Source organism: Pan troglodytes, chromosome 10, assembly GCF_028858775.2.
Source record: "Pan troglodytes isolate AG18354 chromosome 10, NHGRI_mPanTro3-v2.0_pri, whole genome shotgun sequence".
NCBI classification, from domain to species: Eukaryota; Metazoa; Chordata; class Mammalia; order Primates; family Hominidae; genus Pan; species Pan troglodytes.
In genome coordinates, this window is record NC_072408.2 from 25781084 (window position 1) to 25790921 (window position 9838).

Genomic DNA, 9838 nt, shown 5'->3' on the forward strand with positions numbered 1-9838 from the left:
GATTATATAATTGCCTTCTGAACAGTCTCCTCCTTTCTATGCTTACTCTGCTCCTTATAGTCTATTCTCAACACAGCAATGGGAATGGTTAGATCATTCTTCTGTTCAAAACTCTGCAGGGGCTTCTAATCTCAGAGTAAAAGCCCAAGCCTTTAAAATAACCTAAAAGGCCCTATGTGATCTGACCTCCCATCCTCATCTCTCTGATTTTAACTCTTATTATATCCTCCTATGCTTATAACATTCAATCAACACTGGCCTCCTTTCTATCTCCTGGACACTCCAGGCACGCTTCATCCCTGGGATCTTTGATCAGCCAACTCCTTCTTCCCAAAATGTGCCTTTGTGCCTTGTATCCATTTCCCTAGCTCCCTTACCTCTCTCAAATCCTGCTCAGATGTCTCCGTCTCTGCCGGGCCTACCTTGAACACCCTATGTGAGATGTTGCAAGCTGCCCTGTCCCTGGAAACACACCAGATCTTTCCTACTCTACACCACTTTTATCTTATGCACTTATCATCTTTGAGCATTTTATATAACTTACTTATGTATTTTGCTTATTATTTATGCTTTGTCTCCCTTCACTAGGCAATTAGCCATAAGACTATCAGGAAGTTTAGTTCACTGACAGTATAGACTTAGATCCAGGCAAGAGAAGTTCTTGCCCTGGTGTCCTCACCATAAAGAACCCTGCCTTCTCTAGTTCTGACTCAGAAACACCCAAAGCCCTCATTCTAGACCACAGTCTAGGTACCTAAGGACCCTGGAACTTCCTGCCTGAGCAGCCTTTGAAGGCCTTTTCTCTAGATCCATTCATCTGAAGTCAGACTCACCACCAATGGGAGCAATGCCTGGGCTCCAAGGATAACCAAGGGAAGGCTCCTTGCAGGGTATATGAATGTCGCTGGAATGTGCCAGTTGATTGTTCGCAGACATATGCATGAGGCAACCACAGGGCAGGATGGAGCCGGGGGCAGGAATAAATAGAAGGGCATGAAGGAGGTTGAGGATAAGGACCAGCTCTTTCCATTCCATCATAACTCAGCAGGGATCTCTAAGGATTCCAAAAAGCTCATCTCTCCAGGTGTTTAAAAAAGTATATTTGTTATTGGAGGAGAATAAAACATATTTTCTTTGTTAGTTTGTTAGTTTTATGTATAACTTTTAAAGTTAGGCAGATGATAATCTGAGTATTATGGACTAAATCATGTACTCCCCAAAATTGATAGGTTGAAGTCCTAACCCCAGATACCTCAGAATGTGAACTTATTTGAGAAAAAGAAAAAAGGTTACTAAAGATGTAATTATTTAAGATGAGGTCATATGGAGTGAGGTGGTCCCCTAATTCGCCAGTCCCATATACCAGTCACATATAAGTATATGACTGATATACTTATGAAAGGGAGAAATGTGGTCACAGATCTGCACAGAAGGAAAATGTCATATAAACATGAAGGTGAAGATTAGAGTGATGCATCTACAAGTCAAGGAATGCTAAAGATTGCCAGAAAACCACTGCGAACTGCAAAAGAGGCATGGCAGAGATTCTCCCCCACAGCTCTCAAAAGGAACCAACCATTGATCTTGGACTTACAGCCTCCAAAGCTGTGGGGGAAAAATACTGTTGCTTAAGCCACTTGGTGTGTGATGCTTTGTGACAGCGGTCCTAGCTAACTAATACATTGGGTCATCATCTGTTGTGTTGTCCCAGCCCCACAAATACTTGGCACAATGTTTTTTAAAATGTGTAAATTATTACCTAAACGAATGATAGAATGGCACACCAGTACAAGAAAAGCAAGGTCCCAGTCTTCCCTCACATTCATACAATGTTGCAAAGTTCCTTTAGGCTTTTTACATGTATATTTTATTTGTTCCCTACTAGAAACCTAATGAGGTGGGAAAGAAAGAATTATTATGTCTCTAGAGAGTAGTAACATTCAGTTGTCTCATAGCAACATATCTTTCTATTCAAATGAAATCTTACATTGAACATATACATATATATGTGTATGTTCAGAATATACATATTCTGTCTCACACAGAGAGAGAGAAAGAAAGAGACTGATTTTAGGCTAAGTGAGGATGAGGGAGCTGGAAGCTTTGGACACACAGTCACCCCCTCAAACCCCCCCTACCTATCACTCTCATCCTTAAAGTCTCCTCGAAACTTCTGCAAAAACTAAGACATCTCAAAAAGCACAGGCTAGAAAAAAATAAATGAGGTTATAGATCATTGCCTGGCTACTAATATCATAAAACAAAGTGGTTGCAGTAGCAGAGACCCACTCCCAGCATTGGCAGCATGGTTTGGGTCAGGAGTTGATTCCCAGAGGAAATGGATTATTGAGAAGCCATCATTAGTCACATATTACCCATGCCAAAAGTGAAGATTTGATATTACATAGGAAAAACTCCAGTGATAAAAGTAATTTTTCAGCAACTTGAACTCTCATGATATAACACAAATATTACAAATTTATGTATATATTATTTCCTAGCACAAAATCTTGAATACTCTCAATGCAATGGGCTTCTTGGCCAAGTCTCACCTGCTAGGCCTGGTATTTGAACAGTGACTGAATTCAAAATGTGTTACAAGCTCTAGTAAATTTGTAGCTTAAAATTCTTAACTCCAGACACAGGTATACCTGACTATTACCTAAACTTCACCAAATTATGTTCCTTTGTATGTGTGCATGCTATTTTGAAGTGGTTTTAGGGTGACAGAGCACTGGAGGAGACAAAACCAAAAGAATTCAAGTGGTATGTTTATATACTTAAGTCACCTCAACCACATGGTGTTAAGTAGACTCTGGGTTTAATAATTAAAGGAAAGACACTCATTATTAGAGTTTGGAGATTCAAACTACAGCTGCAGTTATAGGAGGGAAGTGGATTTTATTAACATTTAAAACAAAATATAGGAACTCTTTGTATAAAGAGAAAATGCCCTCTTCCTAGGCTGAGGTTCAGAAATAAGTGACTGAGATTATTGCATGCCCCAAAATTGAGAAAGCAATTTAAAGGACTATACCTGTCAGCCTTCTGGCTCCATGATTCCGATTTATCCCAAGAATCAAGAAATAACTTGAGTAGCTTAAAAAACAGCCTCATTTTCTGATAGTTTCTTACTACCAGAGCAACGGTAGTGGAAGAAGGAAAATAAAACAGAATGTGTCAAACTGAGTAGTAATGAGAAAGATACTGCCTTAAAAGAAATATTGGGATCTCAAAACACAGACTGGGCAGATATGAAGGGGAAATGAAATGCTAGTAGCTGGAAGAGATAACTGTAAAGTTAAAAAGTCAATATACTCAGGTCCAACTTCTCTTGAAGAAGGTAATAGAAAAGAGCAATACATTTTAGTTATTGCCATTTCCAAAAGAAACACTAGTACCTAAAAAAAAAAAAAAAAAATCTATCAGATAAGAAAAGGAAAACCTTGGAGAGCAGATATAATGATTTCCTGGAAAGACTAAGAATCACACTTGCTTTTTAAAATTCCTCTTAAAGTATCAGCATTTTTGTAAGAACAATCAAATCACCTTTTCCTTCAAAACTGGGATAGATCTTTCAAGTGGTTAAGAAAATGTGGTCCGATTTCAGACCGAAATCCCAGGAAAATCAGTATAAAGGATGAAAACGCATCTGTGTCAACTGCAAATGCGCAAAATTATTGCCACGGGTGTTCCCTGAGGAAAAATATTTGGAAAATTTGTGGAACTGTTATTCCAGGTAAAAGTAAAGCAAAGAGAGGACTTATTAAAGGGAAATCAGACAAGATGATTCCAGTTGAGTACTTGGTCTGGATCAGCTCTTGGTCTGATAAGATTATCTTTTACATGGGACTTTCCTACTCATAAGGATCAAGATAATCAAGACTTGTTTGAACAAGGGATACGTGACAAACATCGAACTCACCGACTTCATCTCTCTTAATGTGGGACATTCTCAAGATAAAATTTTGAGAGTGGAAAGTTGGAAAAACAAATGTTTTGGTCAGAGAGTGAAGGGAAAGGAAAAAGAAAAAAGACACTTAGTTCTGGGAAACAATGTTATCCCTATGTGAAATAAAGAAGTAAACAGACCCATATAAGAAGCTGAATAAAAAGTTATAAACCCAGCTGAACCAGTCTTAAAAGTATACAGAAACAATAATAAAAAAAAAAATACCAGAGGCTTTTGATGTTTCTTGTTGAGAAAAAGACCATAACAGGAAAATACTGTTAAAGACTTGTGAAATTTAAAAGCTAAGAAGAGAAAGGGTTTTGGAGATCATAGGGTGAAAATATTAATCATCACTAGACTCTAATGTATCAGAAACATCAACTGCAGCTTCAGGTAAAGAACCTGCTTCCAGTGGTCCTCCAGCTGAAGGAAAAAAATATTCCCAAAGACACAGGAGCCAACTGAAAGAGTTCCCAATGGCCAAAGCTGGGACAAGTTGGGTAAGTAACATTAAATTATAGCCTAAAGTATGAAATACGTATCCACGAATCCACACTGCTATAAATGAATAAATAAATAAGTAGAGAGAAAGAAACAAAATCCACGCAGAATTCCTAATTATTTATGGAGATGTTGCACCTGATAAAATGTAGAACATAGCTACCCATTCCTTACATATGAGCTATGCATAGTGATGTCATCCTGAAGAATATAGTATGGAAAAGAGGATTGGGGGATTAACTTTATAGTAGAGAAACCTGACAAATACTGCCTCAGGCAGGTAGTGAAAGTCAATATCAACAGTGGAAGTCATGTTGACAGTATGTACCCTTGACAAGATGTGATGAAAGTGGCACTTTACCTCTGAGGTTTCCTCCCAAAAACTCACAGCCCCAACCTTATCATGAAAAAAAAAAAAAAAAATCAGAACTGACAAATCCCAATTGACAACATTCTACCAAATACTTGACTAGTACTCCTGAAAACTGTCAACATCATCAAAAGCAAAGAATTCCTGAGAAACCGTCACAGCCAAGGGGAGCTTCAGGAGACATGATTACTCTATGTAATATGTAATGTGGTACCCTGGATGGGATCCTGAAACAGAAAAACTAAGTAAATTTGAATTAGGCAAAAAGTAAGTAAATTTTAATTAAAGTGAACTTTAGCTAATAACAATATATCAATATTGGTTCGTCAATTGTGACAAATTCTAATATAAGTTGTTAATACTAGTAAAGGACAGTGACACCAGCAAAAATGGTGAAGTAGGGAAGTCTAAATTTCCATTCTTCCACAAAAACAGCAAATATGCTGGGCACGGTGGCTCACACCTGTAATCCCAGCACTTTGTGAAGTTGAGAAGGAAGCATCATTTGAGCTCAGGAGTTTGAGACCAGCCTGGGCAACATAACAAGACCCCGTCTATACCAAAACAGCATTAAAAAATATTAGCCAGGTGGCTGGGCGCGGTGGGTCACTCCTGTAATCCCAGCAGTTTAGGAGGCTGAGGTGGGTGGATCACGAGCTCAGGAGTTCAAGACCAGCCTGGCCAAGATGGTCTCTACTAAAAATACAAAAATTAGCTGGGCATGGTGGCAGGCGCCTGTAACCCGAGCTACTTGGAAGGCTGAGGCAGAGAACTGCTTGAACCCAGGAGAAGGAGGTTGCAGTGAGACAAGATCACACCACTGGACTCCAGCCTGGGTGACAGAGCGAGACTCTGTCCTGAAAAAAATAAAATAAAACAAAACAGCCAGGTATGGTTACATGTACCTGGTGTCCCAGCTACTTGGGAAGCTCAGGTGGAAGGATTGCTTGAGGCAGGAGTTCAAGTTAGCAGTGAGCTATGATCATGCCACTGCACTCCAGCCTGGGTGACAGAGCAAGACCCTGTCTCAAACAACAGCAACAACAACAACAAAAACACAATTATACAGGCAAAAACGGTCAGAATCAACTTTATTAGAACAATTGAAACCAATCAAATTTTGCAACAACAAAATGAATGCTTAATCAGGAAAAGAGAGTTAAATTTCAGTAAGAGAGGTGTGCTGTTAAAGTTACTTTGGCCCCATCTCCTGCTCCCAGCTCAACTTTTTAAGGCAGCCCTAATGACAACAGCTCACATTTTTTGTATAGGGTCCTAATACGACAGAGAGTAAAACAGATCTCATTCTGCCCACAAAGAACTGTGGTTGTTTTGACTCGGCTAGTGATCCCAAAAAAACAAGCCCAAAGGGTTTGTCTTTATTTTAACTAACTCAAATCTCTACCAGTGTTGAGTTGACTACCCAGGGAGAACTTATTTGAAATATTTATAGGCAGATGTATTTGCCACTGCTGCTGGGGACAAGGAATAATATAGTTGGAACAAACAATTTACTAACTGAAAAACCTGGGGCAAAAGACTGGGAAATGAGATGTTTTGGGGAATAAGGGCTCTGAAAAGTTTCCACAAATACCTGGGATTTAGATGACCATATATGTGCCCAGGGATGGGATCATACTCAGAAAATACCTGAGAAGATCCAGAGCTCTTGTCACTGGCTGACCCTCAGGCTCTATGAAAGCACAAATGAAGACTATAGCAGAGTAGTAAGCTTACAAGCTGAGTGTTGAAGGCATGCCTCAACATTCACACAGAGCCCCTATGCAAAGGTTGAAAGATTTCTAATTTGTTGTTGTTGTTATTGGCTCCAGTAGTTTAAAGAAATCTCTGTAAAATCATCAGCTGAACACCACTAAGCTAACAGAAAAGAGAATCTAGATACAACAATGAATACATACTTTAAAAAATTAGTTCAGAGAAGGCACTAAACAAAAAACTACTATAATAAGCAGCAACAACAAACCCCCAAGGAAGAAAGTGAATCTGATTTCTAGAGTTGCCACACTATAATATTCAAAATGTTCAGTCTTCAACAAAAAATTGTGAAGTGTGCAAATAATAAGAAAGTATGGCCCATACACAGAAAAAAAATGAAAGTAATAGAAATTATCCCTAAGGAAGCTCATCTATTGGACTTACTAGACAGACTTTAAATTAACTATTTAAATATGCTTAAAGCTCTTAAGGAAACCACATACAAAGAACTAAAGAGAACCACTAGAATAATATCACTTCAAATAGAAAACTTCAATAAACAGACATCTTATGAAGTAACCAAAAAAAAATTCTGGATTAAAAAATTATAACAACTGAAATGAAAAATTCACAAAAGAAGTTCAGCAGTACACTTGAGCAGACAGAGGGAAGAATCAGCAAACTTGAAAGTAAGTTCATTGAGATTTCCTAATCTGAGGAAGAAAAGGAATAAAGAAAAATCAACAGATCCTAAGAGACCTATGAAATACCATCAAGTATATTAACATTTGCATATTAGGCATCCCAGAAGATAAGAGACATAAAAAGATAAAAGGACAGAAAGAATATTTAAAGAAATAATGGTCCAAAACCTCAATTCATTTGATGAATTACATCCAAGAGGCTCAACAAACTCTAAGTAGGATAAACGTAACAAGATTCACAATGAGACACGCTATAATCAAACTGTCAAAAGCAAAAGACAAAGAATCATAAAAGCAGCAGGAGAGAAGCAAGTCATTATACACAAGAAATCCTCAATAAGATTCATGGCTGATTCTTACCACAGACCATGGAGGCCAGACATATGACATATTCAAAGAGCTAAAAGAAAAGACCATCAACCAAGAAATCTATATTTGATAAAAACTATTTTTGAAAAATAAAGGAGAATTTTTTTATAGAAAATCAATATTTTAATAAATAATAGGATTAAAGTACCAGTTTTACATATATACATAACCGACATGTAACTTTAAGTATTTGGAATAGATGGCTTGAGTTATGCATATAAATTCTTTTAGAAGGTTTTACATATTCTATTTCACAGAGAGTAAAAAGGGAGAGAATGCTATACTTTAGCTTAGGTATTTACTACAATAGAATCTAATTCACCTTCAGAAATGTTCTAAAGTGAATTATTCTATTTGAATGGAAAAAATTTGCATTATGAAACCTATAAAAATGAGATTTTTGTATTTTTTTGTACATTTACCTTTCACACAAATTATCTCTTTCTATTGGTGAAGATATTATAATCATGCAAGGAATAACTCATGCTGTCTGACTCAGTGCTTTTTGGAGCATGAAGCTTTGTGTTGGAGAGGCAAGAGTTGCTATGGAAAGGAAACCAACGTGGATAGGAAACAGTAGGGCAGAAGGGAAGACACACTAAAAGTGGGCCAAGATAGGAGAAAGGTAAAAAATAAACAGTAACCATAATTCTCATATTATAGTTGGAGCTAATATATAAAGGTACTCAAAAACTAGCCAACTTTAACTAGGCACTAAATAACCACTTTACCTTTACCATCTTATTTAATCTCATAACAATGCAAAGAGATGGATACTATCACTAGTCCCGTACAATAGATGAGAAAACAAAAGTAGTAAGACAAAGTAAGCTGCCCACAGCCATATGCTTGTAACTGGAGGATAAAGAACTCTTTGTTCCCTAAATCACTTGGGATTAAGTGGCTGACCTGATACTCTATCATCACTGCATACTTAGAGATGATGTTTCATAAACAAGAATATTCTCTCTCTTCTCCAAAATACCATGATCAAAATCAGGAAATTACATAACTATCATTTAATGCATAGACTTCCTTCAAGTTTTATCAATTGTCTCAACAATGTATTTTATAGTGAAAGGATATCCACATTAGAATCACACATTTCATTTACGTGTCAGGCCTCTTAAGTCTCCTTTACTATGGAATAGTTCTTCATTCTTTTTTTTTTTTTTTTTTTTACTATTATTATACTTTAAGTTTTAGGGTACATGTACACAACATGCAGGTTTGTCACATATGTATACACGTGCCATATTGGTGTGCTGCACCCATTAACTCGTTATTTAGCATTATGTATATCACCTAATGCTAAAATAAAGGAGAAATTAAGACTCTCCCAGATAAAAACTGAGACAGTTAACTGCTAGTTGACTTACTCTATAAGAAATGCTAAAGGGAGTCCTTTGGACTGAAATAAAAGAACTCTAGGCTAACTCAAATTTACATAGAGAAATAAAGAACACTGCTAAAGATAAGTAAATGTAAAAAACAAATGTTGGAGAGAATTCTGGGAAGATGGCACAGTATGAAGCACCAAAAATTTACCTCCCCTCCAAGAGAACAATTACACTGACATAATCTGTCTGAGGTAAATATTTTGGAATCTTGGAGTCTACTGAAGGCTTGCTTGCACCTTCCAGGAGAGGACCTGGATAGTAAATTTCAGTACATTTAGGTCAATTTCAGCTCTTAACTCAGCAGTGGCTATCCATCCCCATTCTCCTGCCCCATTCTCCTGCATATTTCTGGATCAGCTTGCACACAGCTTGCCGAAACCAGCAGGAGCCATAAGGATACTGTCCATTAAATATCAGGGATCTGTGTTCTGATATCTGATTGATGCTCTGATCAAAAAGGCAGAGACACAGACAAAGGTGGGAAGTTTTGTTGCAACTCCTCCTTTGTTGCAAGCCCTTCCCTCTCCAGCTGAAGTGAGATCCAGGGGGGTTTAAAGGGCCAGCGCCTCAGCACCTTTAGTTTTTCTCCTTTTCCCCTTTTGAGAGCCAGACATTAAAGACTAGGACATTAAATTAAAAGCAACCACATATATAGAGGAAATTAGAAAGTAACTGTGCATGCCCAGAGAAAGGTATAGACTCAGAAATGACCAGAAAAGACCTTAGATTTATACCTCAGGCTGGTCCTTGGCACAGAGAAGCCTATATCAATTAAAACAGAACAGATACAGCAAATTCTGGGAAAGGAGAAGAATCTGATTTCCAG